The sequence below is a fragment of the Marmota monax genome, unplaced genomic scaffold (genome assembly GCF_021218885.2).
Source record: "Marmota monax isolate L192 unplaced genomic scaffold, Marmota_monax_Labrador192_F-V1.1 WCK01_AAM20220418_F8-fsc00149, whole genome shotgun sequence".
Classification (NCBI taxonomy): Eukaryota; Metazoa; Chordata; class Mammalia; order Rodentia; family Sciuridae; genus Marmota; species Marmota monax.
Window position 1 is genome coordinate 347200 of NW_026693170.1, and position 17336 is coordinate 364535.

Genomic DNA, 17336 nt, shown 5'->3' on the forward strand with positions numbered 1-17336 from the left:
CCACAGCCTGGCGCCAAGCGGCCCCTCAAGAACCCCGCTGCTGTGTTCAGGGAACGCGGAGGCCTTTCTGGAATGCGACCCGGCGAGCCACCCAAGGCACACTCCCTCTGCCCGGCCACCCCTCTCCCAGGAACCTGGCCGTAGGAACATTCTTGCGTAAGCGACCCAAGGTGCGGGTCTAAAAATGTCAGGTCAGGTCACTCCTAGCTCGGGACCTCCCCAAGGCTCCCATCTGGGGCCTGGCCAGCCCTGTCCAAGGCAAGGTCCCAGCGGAGGACAGAGAAGGGAAGTGCAAGAGCAAAGGGCAGGGCTCATGGGTGACAGTGGTGGTGACAGTGGCGGTGGATGGGAGAGTGGCTCCAGCTCAAGGAGGAGGCGGGAGGAGGGGAAGAGAAACAGAGGACGCAGAGGTCCACAGGAGACGGGGCCCCACGTCGACAGCCACCATCACTGCAGCGGGCCCTGCGGTCTCTCGGATGGCGGAGGCCGGGGCTCCCTGGAGCCAGGCCCGGGCAGCGCTGCGCGGCCTCACCGGCCAGACGTGCTATACACTGGGGAGGACGCTCAGTGGGAGAGTTGGCCCCGCGTGGGTCGCCAGGTTCCACCCCCAGCACGTTCCACCCCAGGACAGCCAAGAACACAATAAAATCAGAGCAAAGAAAAAGTCATGGGCAGCAGCATCCCCACCACCATCACCAGCTCAGGAGAGAAGCCGTGCAAACCTCTACCATGAGCAGCGCGTGGGACGTGGAGCACTTGGAATTGAACGAGTCACACTGAGGTGTGCTGGGAGCACATAACAGACACCAGACTGAAAATTTAGGGTACAAAAAAAGAATCCTATGTAACAAGTGCTGTCGAGGACGCGGAGAAGCTAGACCCACGCTCACTGTCAGGAATATAAAACGATACTGTGGCTGTGGAAAAGAGTATAGAGGTCCCCCCAAAAATTAAATAAAGAGCCAACTGACCAAAGGTAAGGACTCAGACAGAAGCTTCTGCACCCACATTCACAGCACAGTGCTATGACAGCCAAAGGGTGGATAAGACCAAAGTGTCCACGAGCCAAATGTGGTGTATTCCTCCAATGGAATATTATTTGCCCATAAAAAGGGAGCTATCCAGCTGGCTGCTGGGCACACACCTATAATCCTAGCAACTCAGAAGACTGAGGCAGGAGGATCACAAGTTCAAGGCCAGCCTCAGCAGCCTAGAGGGACCCTGTCTCAAAAAAAAAGAAAGAAGAAAGAAAAGGCTGGGGATGTGGCCCAGTGGTGGAGCACTTGTAGCGCGTGCAAGGCCCTGGGCTCCACCCCAGCACTGAGGGAAAAAGGGTGGAAGGGACTCTGATGACAGGCTCCAGCCCCGACCCTGAAGACAGCAAGCTTCAGTGAGATCAGCCCAACACAAAGGGCAGATGCTGCAGGACTCCACTGTTCGAGGTCTCCACAACAGGCCAACTCACGGGACAGAAAGTGGAAGAGAGGTTACAGTGGGGGGCTGCTGTGTCACGGGTCTGGAATCTGTTTGGAGCAAGTTCTGGGAATGCAGAATGGTGACGGCGGCCCAGCCCAGTGGCCGTGCTTATTGCCAGGGGGTCACATGACTTGTGCCACGGATCACAATGAACACAGATCTGCCTCAGATCTGCTAGCAAACCCGAAAACCAAGAGCCCGGGATCCTCCCTCGGCCTTGCCTCCCACGCCTCCATTCCATTCAGACCCTGGAAGCGACCCAGGAAACAGCCAGAAAAGCACTCTGCACTTCACGGTTCTGACGGGGTCCCAACCAGAGCCTCACGGGGAGCCTGGGAGAAACGCAGCCTCAGGCTGCCCCGACCAGCGGCATCAGATCCCGCGTCTTACCAGGTCTCCGAGGGCCTGCGCCACGCAAAGTCTGAGAAGCTGTGGCTCTCGACAGGGCCCCATCCACCTGCACACAGGCACAGATGGGCTGGGAGGGACGGTGACAGCAGCAACAGCTGGCCGGAAGAGCCGTCAAGTGCCCATCGCCTGACCATACTTATCTCAATTAAACCTCTCAGGTAGATGCGCCCGTGGACCCGCAGTGTCTGTCCTTAGGTGTCCCTCTTGGTTCCAGGCCACAGACACACGGGCTGGGAGATGCCAGTACGTGTGGTGCCGGGAGCTGGCGGCCCTGCTGGGGCGGCCATGGCGTCCTGAGCCCGACCAGTCTGAAGCAGCATGGATTCCAGACACCCGACACGAGTCACGGGTCCAAGGGAAGGCAGCAGGTTTCCTGATGGGGAGACCGAGGCCGAGTGGTAGGGTCTCGATCTAGCCCCAGGTGACGGCCAGACCTGCCTTCCCAGCTCCCATCCTGGCCCTCCAACAGCCCCTGGGCCACGTGGCTCACAGCAGCTGTCACCTGCCCTCCGGGCTCACAGCGGGGGAGCCGCGGCTATGTTAACCAAGACCCCAGAGAATAAGGAAGGCAGGGGGCACTGGAACTCCGTCGCTCGGCAGCAGCCCCGGTGAACCGTGGGACAAGAGGCAGGAGAGGCCATTTCCCAAATGTGGGCTGGGTGCTTTCTGGTCATTGTCCCCGAAACCAGTAGGCAGTGAGGCTGCTACACACAACGTGGCCCCAGGGCCAGGCCCCCCAGGGGCATGTCCACCTGCACAGCTGTGAGGCGCTGGGCAAGTCAGGCTCCTGCTGCAGGCCTCATTTCCTGCCTCTGGGGAATGGGGACGCTCCCTGCACCTCCGCGGGTTCTCTGAGTGCAAGAAGCCAATGCTTGCGAAGGGCCTGCGCAGGGCCTGGATGGGGCGAGCCAGTGCCAGTCTAGATGTCACCCTTGCTGTCCCTGCCCACCCTGTGACAGCTCTTCACCAGACTCACAATCCCCCCAAGTCCTTCCCCACATTTTGGGATGTGGACTCTCGCGTGCGTTTCACTGGGGAGAGGTCTGGGCCTCCGGCCCCAGGCCCCTGCCCCTGCCCCTGCCCGAGGCAGAGCTCTGGCCACTTACACCCCAGGGAAGAAGGCCATTAGCCCGCAGGAGGCGGAGCAATCCCAGGTCGCAGAGCAACCACCTGTGGCCTTGGGCAAGTCCCATCTCAGCTCTGCCACAGGGAGGTGGGGGCCCCTGGGGGTCAGGTCTGGGGAGAAGTGACATACAAGGGACAAACAGCAACAACGCAGCACCCACAGAGAAGCAGCAGGAGGAGCCCATGGTGAGGCCCATGGGGGGCAGCGACAGCCACGGGCTGGGCAGGACGGAGAGGGGAGGCAGGAACACGGGGTGGTGGCACCCGAGGGGGTGGGAATGGGAACAAAGGGAGCCTTACCCACAAACGTACCTTCCCGATCACGTGTGTGGTTTTGCTATACTTCTGTTACACGTCATTAAGGTTATTATATAAACATAACACCTGGCGAGTGTACACAGACTCACGTACGGACTCACATACATCTTATTTGTTTAGTTTTCGCAGTACTGGGAATTGAACCCGGGGTGCTTTACCCATGAGCCACACTCCCAGCCCTTTTTGTTTTTTATTTTGAGATAGGATCTTGCTAAGTTGCTGAGGCTGGCCTCAAACCTGCAATCTTCCTGCCTCAGTCTCCTGAATAGCTGGGATTACAGGTGTGCACCACCGCGCCCGGCTACATATTACATTTTTAAAGCAGATTCTGTTAGAAACAAAGTTAAATGATGATCTCCCACATCTGCTAGAGTCTGGTCAGGAGCTCCTTAGGCCCAGAAGTTGGCTCAATGTCCTCAGGCAACAAACAGATCCTAGCTTCTTAAGACTTTAAAAATAAGACACAGGACCACGGAAGGGGACATGCTCAGTGGGGAATATGCTCAGGGGGGGACAGAGGGCTTCGACAGCACTGGGGAACTCTGTTGGTCCAGGTACGGACATGGAAATTTAACAAACAGTCCTGCCCAGAACAGCCTTGAGACCTGGGAGGCAGACTGCAGACAGCCGAGGGACCCAGAGGCCACGGTGGCCAGGACTCAGAGGCATTTTGTCAACTCCGAGACTCACATTTCCACAGCCGCTCAGACCTGATGAATTGTGGCACGTCTGCTTTCCACTCCTTGCTGGACTGTGGGGCAGCACCTGAGGATCCCCGGGGGCAGGGGCCACTGTTCCCTCTGACAGACTCCAGGCTCACACCTGGGCTGGGGAGGTGGCCAAGATCAGGATGGCCTCTAAGACAGAGGCCAGGACTACTCCAGCACCCTGCAAGGGGCCTGCAGGTTTGCTTTGCAGACGGGCTAGGACTCCGAGGGATGGGTGGCCTGCGCAGAGGCACTGTGCCAGGACAGGGCTCTCTGACAACACTGCACCCCAGACACCAGAACCCCAGAAGGGTCTGGGAGAGGTGTTTTATTTACTTGTTGGGGGGCAGTTACTGGAGACTGAACCCAGAGGTGCCCTGCCACGGAGTTACGTTCCAGACCTTTTTCATTTTGACACAGGGTCTTGCTAAATTGCTGAGACTGGCCTTGAACTTGTGATCCTCATGCCTCAGCCTCCTGAGTTGCTGGCATTACAGACATGTGACATGATACCTGGCTTTGCAAGGGGGACTTTAAATAACCACCTCTCGTCATCTGGAAGCAAATGGGCACTTTTTGGGAAATGGAGAGAGACTCTGAACACCAGTTCTCTGCTCTACTTTCCCCAACCCTAAGACATGCCTATGGTTCAGTCATCCACTCATTTATTCATTCAACAAACATCTAAGAAGCCCCTACTATGCGTCACAAGCTAAGAACACATAGAATGCAGCCCTCAATTTGTCGTCTCCTGCACTTTAGAGTCTAGTGAGACGCCAGCCTGGAAGAAATGCTCCTGGGCAGGGTGCCATGGCGCCCACCAGTAATCCTAGAGACATGGGACAGTCCCGAGTTCTAGGCCAGCCTCAGCAACTTAAACAAGACCCTGTCTCCAAATTAAAAATAACCAGGGCTGGGGGGATGTGGCAGAGTGGTAAAGCACCCCTGGGTTCAACCCCCAGTACAAAAAGAGAACATAAAGGGTGCTCCAGGAAGAGGGACCTCTCCCGACAGCCTCCTGGGGTGGCAGTGAGCTGGGAGCTCTTCCTAGACTAGGGGCTTGGGGCCACGGAAGGGATCCAGGGGAGGGCTGTGGAATGAGCCTTCCTGGGCCAGGAGGGGCCCGAGGAGGAGGAGCAATTCCATCTCCAAACCCCGATGCTGAGCAAAAGCAAGGGCTGTGGAGTCGGACTGCAAGAGGGGTCACGGCAGTCAGGGGCTGCTGCAGGAGGGTGGCCACGGGGCAAGGCCACCAGGGAACTGTGGGGTGGTGCTGAGAACCAGCTGCGTCTTGATGGGACGTGAGTTCCACAGGTGTACACACTGGTGAGACTTGTCAAAAAGCAAGCTCTGGCGCTGCGCGCTTTGTTGTATATAAATTATGCCTCAATGAGAAGAGATCAGCAGGAAAAAACACACTGCAATCCCCCCTAGCCCCGTCCTTTTTTATTTATTTTTATTTTTGGTGCCTGGGATTGAACACGGGGTGCTTAACAACTGAGCCACATCCCCAGGCCCCCTCCTTTTTTTTTTTTTTAAATTTTGAGACAAGGTCTTGCTAAGTTCTCAGGGTCTCTCTAAGTTGCTTAGGACCTCCCTAAATTGCTGAGGCTGGCACTGAATTTGTGATCCTCCTGCCTCAGCCTCCCAAATCACTAGGATTAGAGGTGAAATGCTCTGAGACCTCCCAAGGATGCCAAAACCCTCCCTAGCAGAGAGCCACGCCCTCTCCAGACCCCGCCCCCCCAACACACACCCTACATACAGGAGGAAGTCAACCAAGGACGTAATAGGAGATGGCCTGAGGGACTGCTGGCTCTTTAAACCTCCTGCTACCCTCAGCTCCCTGAAACTGCAGGTGAGGGACTGCTGTCGGTAACCAAAGCTTCCCAAGAAAATGCAGCATGCACCCAAAAGTAGGGGCCACCAGGCACGTCCTAAGGAGGGCATGATGTCACCGTGGTGATGACTACTGAGCCCAGGAGAGCCCTTCCTAGGAAGACTCTGTCACCCACACTGGGCGCTCAAGTTCTAGGTGCTGGGGGAAGGGCAGGACCGGCACAGCCACCTAGAGGGGTAGGGGTGTGGAAATCCCCCTGCCTGCGTCACACCGCAGCAGAGGGCTCCAGGGAGCTTCCTCTGTGAGCATCCTGGGACATGGGGCCACTCCACCTCCAGATTAGGGAGGCCACAGGCCACCAGGGGCCCCCTCAGGGGCCCCCAGGGTCATTAACCAGGATCTCACAGCCTCAGACAGATACCCCTGCTCACTCCGCCCCAAGGCTGCCCAGCTGGGACACAGGGACATGCTTCAAGGGGTCACCCAGAACTCAGCAGCCCCATCCACGCACAGGAAGACTGTCGACGGCACAGGGCAGAGTGGGGGGCTCCAGGGGCATCAGCCTCCTCTGAGACTCCCACATCCTAAAAGCCTTCTTCTCCTCACCCGGGGAGGGGACACCCTGGAGCAGTGACTAATGACACTAACTGCTGGGTGCTCACCCTGGGTCAGGCACTTGGAAACATTTTCCGAGTAAGACCTGACGACAGCAAGGCCCTGAAGGAAGCACCCAGTCCTAGTCCTGAGCTTTGCCTGCTCGAGCCTGCGCTTAGACAAGGGACTAAGGAGGCACCAAGTCACCGGCTAGAGGGTGGCCGACCCAGTCCCCCTCACCTCTGGGGACATGTCCCTCCACGCTCCTGCTGCTGGCCCCACTTGACTCCCCCTGAATGGGGACAATCTCAGCACAGCACATCAGAACCCACATCCCACACTGCCCGCACCCAGGTGCGAACCCCAAACCCATGGAATCAGAAACATCCCCCACAGTGTGAGTACTGTGTGGCCAAGAGAGGGGACTCAAAGGTCCCAAAGTGGGACCTTTCTCCAGAGAAAAAGGACAACCGGGCCAAAGTCTCCACCTTTCTGCCTCAGTTGCTCCAATCAGGGAGTAATGTCACCTCCCAGATAGAACAGCACGGTCCCTGCAGGTGGTGAAAACTGGATCCCAGAAGCAAAAAACTCCACTAAGAACAACAGTAACACGGCTGAAATGACCGAGGGCTGGAACTAGCTTTAAAGTTTTTCCAGCAGGGTGGGGTACTCGCCTACAATCCCAGCAACTTGGGAGGATGAGGCAGGAGGATCCCAAGTTCAAGGTCTGTCTCAGCAACTTAGTGAGACCTGTCTAAATAAAATAAAATAAAATACAAGGGGTGACTAGGGAGGTGACTCACTGGTAGAGGAGCCCTGAGTTTGATGCCTAGAACCAAAACAAATTAAATTAACAAACCTCCAGCAAAAAATGCGGGGGGGGGGGGAGTGTGCAGGGTTGGGGAGGGAGTAACAACAACAACAACAAAATCAGCAGAAAACTGTTAGAGAAGACACAGGCGGCGCCGCCGTCCCTCAGCCCTCAGTGTTTCGGGAGGCAGCAGGGGGACGTGGGCCCCTTAGATTCTCCATAAGAAAAACTTCAGATGATAATAAGCAAAATGAGGCTGGAGAGCAGGGCCTGTCGTAAGGTCTTCTGCAACTCAGTCACCTGAGCTTCGCTGAGGCAAGTTCTGCACAGATAAAGAGACGGAGCCGTGGATGCTGCCCTCTGCGAGAGGCCAGTGCTGGGCCTGGGGTGTGGCTCAGCGGCCAGCACCCCCCAGCCGCTGGGAGGCCCTGGGTCCAATCCCCAGCACCAAGGGAACCCCAGGTAACAGAATGCCAACACTGACCGCCTAGAGTCGGGGAGGACGAGGCCCTGGGGGCTGACCCCGGGGAGACCGTGCCCCCTGATCAGCAACCACACTCCCGCCGCTACCTTCCTCGGGCTTGCCAGTGCCAGCGCCGCCTGGAGCCCTGACAGTGCAAGGGCGCCCCAGGGTCTCCCCCGTGCTCCTCTTTCCAGGCGAGGAAACTGAGGCTTGTGCCTGATGCGGGAGAGCCTGCTGCGCCTTCGGCGGCCACACAGTTTAAGAGAAGGCCAACATCCAGCCACCTGCGACCCTTGGGAAGACAACGGGCACCTTCCAGAGTGGAGAGCTGGCAGGGATCTCACAGTAACTATCGTGAAAATAACATCAACGTCAAAACCCACTGCAGGCCCAGCTTGGGAGGGCACTGCTCGGTTCGGCCGTCACAGCAGACCCCAGGAGAGGTGGCACGGCCCGGGCCACAGACACGAAAACGGAGATGCAGAGAAGGGACACAATAAAGTAAGATGAGCATTCCATCTCGTGCCTGCTCCTGAGGGGGCTCACAGCCCGGCTGAGTTGAAAAGCCCCCCCCCCCAGGAGAAAGACCCACCTAAGACTGACACACCACCCCCACAGCACAAGGCCGCCTCTGCCTGCGCCCTTTTTAGGTGCCATGTAACCCTCACGACCACCTGACAAAGCAGGTACCAAGATAGACCCATCTAACAGAAGGGGAAACTGAGGCCCAGAGCCAGCAAGTCCCTTGCTCACAGCCCTTCAGCCAGCAAGTGGCCAGGGCGGGATTCAAACTGACAGCCGTTCCAGAGCCCATGCAGCTGACCTCCACACCAAGTGGCAAGCACGTGATGCAAGCCTGGGGCAGGAGGAAGAGGCGAGGAGGTCACCGGAGGCAAAGACGCGTGAGTTGGCAATGCAGGCTGCCAGGCTGGGACTGGCTAGAGGAGGCTGATCTAGGCGGAGAGCAGCGGCCTGCTGGCTGCAGCATCATGGTGTCTCCAGGAGCCACCAGAAGACAGAGCAGGCCCAGATCCAGCAAGCCCACTCCCGTAAGGAGTCCAGGCACGCTCACTTCCCAGGGAGATGTGGACACCTGCCTTCCTGCCCCAGACACAGCAGCATGGAAACACCGCCACACCTTGATAGAAACCGAAGTCTGTCCACCCACGAAGCCACAGAAAGGATGGAGACCCAGGTGCAGGGCTCCCAGGGAGCCAGGGTGAGAACACACAGGCAGAACAGGAGGGACGCACCACCTGGGTGCAACAAGGGCTTTGGAAGACACAGTCCTCATATAAATGTGCACACAGAACTTCAGAACTGAGAGGTGTTGCTGGGGAGAAGAGCCGGGGAGGCCAGGGAGGTCTGGTATTTTAACTCTGTCCCATGTGCATCTATCACTTAGAAAGAAAAGCAGCCACGGAGAAGTGGTTTCCTCCTTGGGAGCCTTCTCAGGCCACCCAGACAGAATTAATCAAATCCCACAGCAGCTGATCCAGCATTCCTCCCCTCCTCCTCCTCCTGCTGGACTGGGTCCCAATATCATGACTGATCCCCAGGCCCTGGCACACAGTAGGCCCTCAGGAAGTTTAATTGGGAACAATGAAGGAAACAAAGGCTCTCTCTGCTTCCCCTGCCAACAGCCAGCCACCTACCCCCCATGAACACAGACACTCATACACAAAACTAATTGTCACCAAACTGGAAATGCCTTAGAAAGCTCTCCCTCCCCAGCGGGAAAACTTGCATGTCACTGAGACACAAAGGCTTCAGTCAATTGGGACAAAACTCAAATGGGGGTGCTGTAGGCCAGGGAGAATGCCAAGGAGGACCAGGGGGAATCCCTGGGGACCATTCAACCAAACTCTTCCCATGTGGCTCTGGTGTGGTAAACTCCATGTTGCTGGGGAGCAAACTCTGGCAAGAAGGGGAACAAAACACCAGAGGAGAGGAAGGGGTGGGTGAGTGGGGCAACTCGCTCTGCTGGGGAAGGCGGGAGCATCGTCCAGAGGTCCAGAGCAGACAGAGGCGCAGCTCAGGTGCCAGGAGCTGCATCCACTGCAGGGAGGTGCCCGGGGCAGGGGTCACACAAAATAGTCCAGGACAAGATAACCGTGATCCCTGCCCCCACCCTCTCCCCTGTAGGGTGGGAGAAGGGAAATGGCAGCCCCTCATGTTTCCCAGCCCAGGCGGCTGCAAAGGAATGCCAAGTTTTCCTGTTTCCAATTAGCCCCCAGCAGCAACTCTCCGCATTCTTGAGACGGGGAGTCAAGGCAGCCTGGGGTGGGGGCCCCGGGAAGGCTGGCAGCTGGACCTAGAGGTAAGGAAACCGCCCTCTGCCCCATGGCCCCAAGGCTTGGCGCTGACCCCCTGGCCCTTCTTAGCCTTAGGACAGACCCCACATCTTGAGGAAAGGTTGGGGAAGGTCCAGAGGCCTCTGGAAAGGAAGTTAGCAGGTGGGGGGTGCAGGAGTGCCCCCCACCTGGCCTTTCTCCGCATCTCCGGCCTTCCCCAGAGAGCAGCTCCCCTCTTCAGAAAGCCCAGACCTCGACCTCAAGAGACTGCTCCGGATAGCTCTTCTCCCGCCCCACCCTGAAGGTTATTATTACTTATGCCTGTCATGTCATGTCACCAAGGAACATCAAGGAGAGGACAGTGGCTGGGGAAGCAGGGGACCCGTCAAAGTCCCTGAGATCAGAGCCTATGAGGTGTGGCCTCCCCAGCTCTGGTGACAAAACGGTGCCCCCTCCCCAGCATCCCTGGCAGTCTGGCTTAGAGTCTAGCTCAGCCCGGAACACTCTCCTGACTCGGTTTCCTCATCTGTCCAAGGGCATCACTCACATGACCTCCCTCACTGGTAAGTGGGTCCTGACCAGCCCCACCCCTGCAGCTAACCGTATGTGCAGCAGCGGTTAATGCGCAGGGCTGGCTTCCCCAGTCACTAGAGCTAGAAGGGCAAGCATCACTGAAGTGGAGTTTATTCAGCTGCCTTTCCGCTACCGCAAGGAATTCTGGGGCAGAGGCCTCCTGCCACTCACCTTAGCACCCAACATGCCTCCCCAGTGCCCGTGGCATCCATATCCTGCCCGCTGAACGGTGAATACAAACCCCACATCTGGATGATGCTTTCACCCGCCCAGAAGTGAGTTAAAGCCACTGTAATTATCCCCATGTGCAGATGAAGAAACTGAGCGAGCCAGGAAAATGACCAGCTTAGGGTCACAGGGTGGAACAGCGGTGGACACTGGAGTTTTCTGCCAACTGCATGAGGTGTCATGATGGGTGACAAGTCAGAGGGCCATCAACCTCATCAACAACAGCTCCAGTCAGTTCAGCCACCTCTGGGCAGGGCTGAGCAGCAGCAAGCAGGCCAAGTACCCGCTCAGATGGCAGATGAAGAAGGGGGAGAGTGACATTGGCACCAGCTCCCAGGTCTGAGGCTCCTCCTGCCCCACTCATACCTCCAACTCTCCATTCCTGAAGGCAAGTTGCTCTGACCTAGCCACAGCTCAAATATCTCAGCCTCAGCCCACTTCCAGATGCTTCTACCCCTTGCCCAAACCAGCCCTCACAGAAAGACATCTGGTAGCTCCTTCCAGGGATTATCTATATTTAAGGCCCAGGTCCACTTAAGTCAAAGAAACAAAGTGCCACGAAAAGTCCAATAGTTTTGAGTTAGGTTGGAGAAACTCTTAAGTGGTTCCGCATTGGGGCTTGGCGTGACCCAGGGCTGCACAAGCCCTTTAACCTCTCTGGGCCTTAATGAACCTGTCTGCGAAATGGGAAAAATAACTGCCCCTACTTCCTGCTCGGATGGTGGCCAGCTGCAAAGCACTTAGCAGTAGCCAATCCATAGTACTCCCTGGGTGGGGAGATGTTGTTATTTCCGGCTTCTGGGAGATGGGGGAATGTCTGGTGGGGGGCCGGCAGGGAAGGTGAACCTGCTGGTTGTTGAGTCCTATTAGGCAAGGGAAAGGGTGGTCCCTGAACTGTCTGCCTCCCCATTTTCCTTGGAGAGGTGGGGGTCAGAGCTGACAGAGCCCGGACCCCCAGCTCAGGTGTGGAAAGGGTGAAAGCACAGTGCACTGGTGATAAATCTCAGGCCTTGGAGTTCTAGGTGTTTCCAGTTTCCCTAACAGGTGCCCTCAGGAGGTGCAAGGGAAATGCAAAGGCTCACTGCATCCCCAGATTTTTATTACACTAAGTGGGGGCGGGGGGAGTTGACAAAAGGGGATGAGGGTCTGGACTGGAGCTGAGGAGGAACCGCAGCCCACAGGCTGGGGACAACAGAGAGCTGGAACCTGTCACCGGGGGCCTCCCCTAGAAAGCTGACCCAGCGGCCTCTGACCCCACCTCCGGGGAGGCTCAGCTGCTCAGAACCACAAAGCAAAACAAAGGGGCGCGGAGAGGAAGAAGCCACCGTGCCTTCCAATCACCGCTGGCGGCCGAGCCTGAGTCCGCGCCCTCCCGCGGCTCCTTGCCGGGTCCTCCGGCTGGCGGTGGACCGGGGCTTGGGCGGCCCCTGGTCCCTTGCCTCCCCGCGGTCTCCCGGTGACAGGAGCCGGGGAAGCAGTGGAGGGGCAGCCAGGGATGGGAAAACCAGATGGCTCCATCCCTCCACCCTCCTCCTCCATCCCTCCTCGGTGCCCGCCGCCCTCCGCAGGGGCCCGGGGAGGCCGCGGCCCGGCTCGTCCGGGCTCACCCCGGGGAAAGGGTTGCCTTTGTCTAAAGGTCACCACCCGAGCGCGGTGCCCGGGCTGGGCCTGGTGCCTCCCATTTCCAGGCCGACGGGGTGGCGACTGGGGGCCGCCCCAAATCTCGGGAGGTGACAGGAGCAAGCCTCACCTTCCCCCCAGCCCTCTGTGACCGCCCCCTCGGGGACCAGCCAGCTGGGGGGCGGGGGTCAACTCCTTTCTTCGCTGGGGCTGGGGGTCCAAGTCAACTCCTTTCATTGTTTAGGGGCGGCGGGGAGGGGGAGACCCTGTAGCCTCCTTCCCCATCCATCCCTCCCCAGCTTGCGGAGGCCCCACTTCTGCCCGGCACCACTGGGAGGGATTTGGGGAGGGGGCGCAGGGGACGGACGAGAGCGGAACGTGAAGGCTCGCTGCCTCGGCCGGGAAATCGCTACCCGCTGCCCCAATGCCCTCGCCTTCCCCGAAAGGCGGGGAGCAGGGCGGGGGAGGGGGCGCCGAGGCCGGGGGGGTCTCCCCGCCCCTCCCCCCGTGGAACGTTAGGTCTCGTTTTTCCGCCGCTCCATTGTATCCCCGGCAGCCGGCGGGAGGGCCGGAGCGGCACCGGGCGCCGGGCTTGGGCAGGGGAGCTGCGGAGGGGGGGGTCCCCGTAGGATCGGGGCGGCGGCAGCGGCGGGAGAGACCCGGGGTGGGGGGTGCCGGTGGTGGTGGGCGCCGAGCAAAAAAAAAGAGAGAGAGGCAGCGGACGCTGCGCCCCGGCTGGGGGGCTGAGAGTGAGAGTGTCGGGGGGGTGGGTTCGGCCCCGGCTCGGGCTCCCCCCACACACACCCTCGCCGCCAACCCCCACTCCCCCCTCGCTTTTGCGCCCTGTCACAGCCCCGACTCGCAGGTAGAGAGAGTTAAGAGATTTAAAGAGAAATTGCTACATTGTGAGAAACTCACCCTGATGTTTGAGCAGCCGTCGGCGCGGGGTCTCCGAGACGGCCCCGCACGGGCTGCAAAGGGAGGACCCAGAAGGGGCCGACCGGCCGGGCCGGTCAGCGCACTGCCTGATCGCATGGCGGCCGCTCGGCTGCGCGCCGGGCCCCGCCGCCGCCCCGCGCCGCGGCCCGCGCGCCCCGGGCCCGCGCCCGCTCCGGGGAGCGCCCCTCGGGTGTGCAAAAAAATTTTTTTTAATTAAATGCAAAAGAAAAAAAAAAAAACCTTGCAGGTTTTTGTGTCCCGCCCCCCCTCCTCTTCCTCCTCCTCCTCTTCCTCCTCCTCCTCCTCCTCCCTCCGCCCTCGCCGGGGGATGGGCTTGGGGGAGGCCCCGCCCCGCGCCTCCGCTAGCCAGCCCCGGCCCGGCGGCGCCGAGCGGCGGGCCCGGGAGCGAATGGGAGGCTGCGGCCGCCGGGGAGGGCGCCCTGCGCACGGCGCCGCCCCTCCCCCAGCCGGCCCGGAGTTTGGGGGTGCGCCTGCCCGGGCTCCGGCTGTGTCCGCTCCCCGAGCTGCTCTCCGGGTGGCAGTGGGAGGGAAGCCGAGGGGCTTTGCCGCCCAGACGCCGCTTCTGGCCCGCCTAGAACGGGACACCGTGCACCCTGGCGCGCCCCCGGAGGCGGGGGGCACTGGCTCGGCGGGACGACGCACCCAAGGGGAGCATCGAAGGTTCGAAAAGGAAGCGGGAGTCTAGCATGGAGGAGGAGAAGATGAGTCCCCGGAGGAGACCGCGAAGGGATCCGGAGTCGGAGCCGATCAGGTGGAAGGCGACGGCGTCTTTGGGGTGACCTGCCGGGCCCCCCGGGCGTGGCTAGATTACTTACCGAGTCCGTCTCTGTCGCGGCGGAGCCGAGGACGCTGGTCTCCCGGAGGCCTCCCGGGCCGCGCTGATGGGATTCCCAGAAGCCCCAGGACGCCTCCGTGGTGTCGGGTCCGCTTCCGCCCCACCGGGCCGGGAACGCCTCGCCGGCCCGACACTTGGATTCACGCGTTCATTTGCGGATCGCTTGGTGAGCGCCCACTGTGTGCCCTGAGCGGCGCAGGGGGCCCAGCGGGAACCGCGACTGCCCAGGCCTGCCCTCCCGGGGCGGAGGGGCCCTAGAAAAGCTGGTGCATTCAGTAGGTGCCCAATAAATAGGTGCTGAATAAATGAGAGATTGAGCCATAATATATGCGTTTTAAGCCTTGGCATTCTAATGTCTTGGCGGTACTGCCTGTAATATTAAGACATACATTTTTAAAAGTGTATTTTTAAAAATTAATTGTGCATGGCCCTGACTCAAACCAGTCAACTCCTTTACATTCTTCTCTTTCCACTTTGCCGTGTGATGTTGGGTAAATTACTTCACCTTTCTGGACTTCTATTTCCTCATCTCTAAAATGCCCACACGGCTCAGTCTGTTAGGAAACACAACAAGTAAGCAAATAAGTCACTTAGTCTCAGTTGCCCTTCTTGGTCTTGACCTACAGATCTCAGGTTTCTTTGGTAAATTATGGTATATTTCTACCCCTATTATGTGCCCAGCGTTTAGTGCTCAAGAAAGATTTGCTGAAAAAAGAAACAAATAAAACCTACCTTTCGCCCCTCCTACACACACCCGACCTCTTAGGGGTGACCTTAACATCTTGCCACTTGGAATGAGCCTGGCTGGGTTTGGAGGAGCCAACAAAAGCCCAGCCCCAAATCTAGTCATGGCTGCCAGTCAAATGTCCATCTTCCCTGCTCTGCTCTGGCCCCTGACATCCTTGAAATCCTGACCAAACTTCAGAGTTGATGACAGGTGTTGTCAGGGCTGCTCTAAAAGCAATGGGTAAGGTATGAGAAATGCCCCATGGTGAGGAGCAGCCAAAGGGATGGCCAAGGGCCTGTGTTGGGCCCAGTAGGGGTCCTGATGAACTGAGATCCACTGTCCTTTGAAAGTGACACCCTTTTCCTTTGAGAATTGGAGGCATGCTGTGAGTCCCGGATTAAGCTTTGGTTGTGAGACCAGACAGGTTCTGAGACTTGCCCCAGGCTACCCCATGCAGGGCGGGAGCTAATTCAGTACACCTGAGTCACCGGATGATTTAGAGACAGGCGGCTCACTTCTCCAACTCCTCCATTTTCTTATCTGTTCAACGTGAGTACTTAGTGAGACACCCAAATCTGCCTGAACCCCAGACATTTTGTTATGAAAATGTCTTAACATGGAAGAAGCAGAAGAAATATTACGGTGAAATGCTAAAAATCCACCACTTGTTTATTCGTACATTACTTGCTTTACCACACATCTGTGCATCTGTGTCTGCCAAACCCATAGTATTTTTTGATGTGTCTCAAAGTAAGTTGCAGACATCTGTTTACCTCTACTGAATGCATCTGTATATGCATATCATTAAGCACAGAACCGTACCTGCCACCTCTCACCATTATAATAACAACCCCTGGGCCAGGCACTTTAACCTCAGTTCTATCCTTATTCCCATTTGTGAAAGATAAATGGGTTCATGGGGCTGGGTTCGATCCTCAGCACCACATACAAACAAAGATGTTGTGTCCGCTGAAAACTAAAAAATAAATATTAAAAAATTCTCTTTTCTCTTTCTCTCTCTCTCTCTCTTTAAAAAAAAAAAAAAAAGATAAATGGGTTCAAAGAAAGTCACAACCAGAGATTCAGATTTAGCTGTCTCCATATTCCAGACTTCCTTGAATGCTAACTTGAGACTCATTCCCACACAAGTCTCTGTATTCCCTGTCCTGACGCAGGCTGAGGGCTGGGCAGGTGAAACACACCTCAAAAATGCTTGTTGAATAATAAAGGGGCCCAACCGAGATTACTGTGAGCTTCCCCTTTAGGCCCTGCAGCCACTCAACACTTAGGTGTGGCTCCAAGAATGAAAATCCTGTCACTGCAATGAGTGTGGGTTTTTTTTTTGTTTTTTTTTTAGTTGTAGTTGGACACAATATTTTTATTTATTTTTATTGATCTTGGCCTACAGATCTCAGGTTTCTTTGGTAAATTATGGTGCTGAGGATCAAACCCAGTGCCTCACATGTGCGAGGTGGGTGCTCTACCACTGAGCTACAGCCCCACTCCGTAAGTGTGGGTTTCTGAGTCCCTCTCACCATTTTGTAGGTTATTGTAATTATAATGGTGCAGTTGAAAAGGAACAACAGGAAATCACTTTATTTGGTGTAGAGGGGTCCAGTGAATTGGAGAGCTGCTCTTCCACAACCAGGGCACTGGCTCCAAAAACCCTTTCCTCTCCCAATCCTCCAGCTCAGGGAGCGCCCCTTCTCCCATCCACTCGCAGGTCTAGCATGAAGTGGACCACGTCCTAACTCCCTTCATCTCTAACTGAGCCCTGCATCTCCAACCCACCCATCAGAGCAGTTTCCACGCAGCAGGACCACTGTGGTTGATCACTACTTCCATAAAGAAAGAAGTGTTTTTGTTTTGTTTTTAAACAAGTACTTTGTACCTCTGAAAGTCAAAATAATGTCCTTCACGGCTCCTCCGCTGCACTGGCGACTGTAAAGTCTTAAACTTAGCCAACCCAACTTGTTTCTCTGGGAGGATGCCAGCATCACGTGCAGTTCTAGTTTTCAGTCGAGCAGCACACACACGTTACTGCATTTTTTCGTATGTACATAACACTTCAATAACAAGGGAAAACAAACGAAAACTTTGCCGAGTCCTTAAACACTCCTGTGGCCCCTCCAGGTTTCGATCAGTGGGGTGAGGAAAGAAAGTGTCCATCAAAGACCGTTCCTTGATCTGGGTTTTAGCCACCAGGCAGAGGTAGAAAGGGAGATTTCTGCTCTTGACCGGCCCTTTAAGTGTGGCTGTTACAGCGGAGTGCGCTGCCTCACCTCCCTGCCCTGCTGGCCCGCCGGGAGCAGGGACCGCGGGTGGTGACAAAATCAGGCAGCTGCGAGCCCAGC

General features: G+C 57.2%; 1 protein-coding gene across 2 annotated transcripts in view; it reads right to left on the bottom strand.

Moving 5' to 3' along the window:
* The window catches only part of Bicra (BRD4 interacting chromatin remodeling complex associated protein), a 68189-nt gene extending 54679 nt beyond the window's left edge, over window positions 1-13510 (bottom strand). For both annotated transcript variants that reach the window (XM_046455624.2, XM_046455623.2), the window contains exon 1: window positions 13379-13510. The gene's annotated coding sequence lies outside the window, so the exon portion shown is untranslated. The remainder of the gene's footprint in view (window positions 1-13378) is intronic.
* Window positions 13511-17336: the final 3826 nt, after the last annotated feature.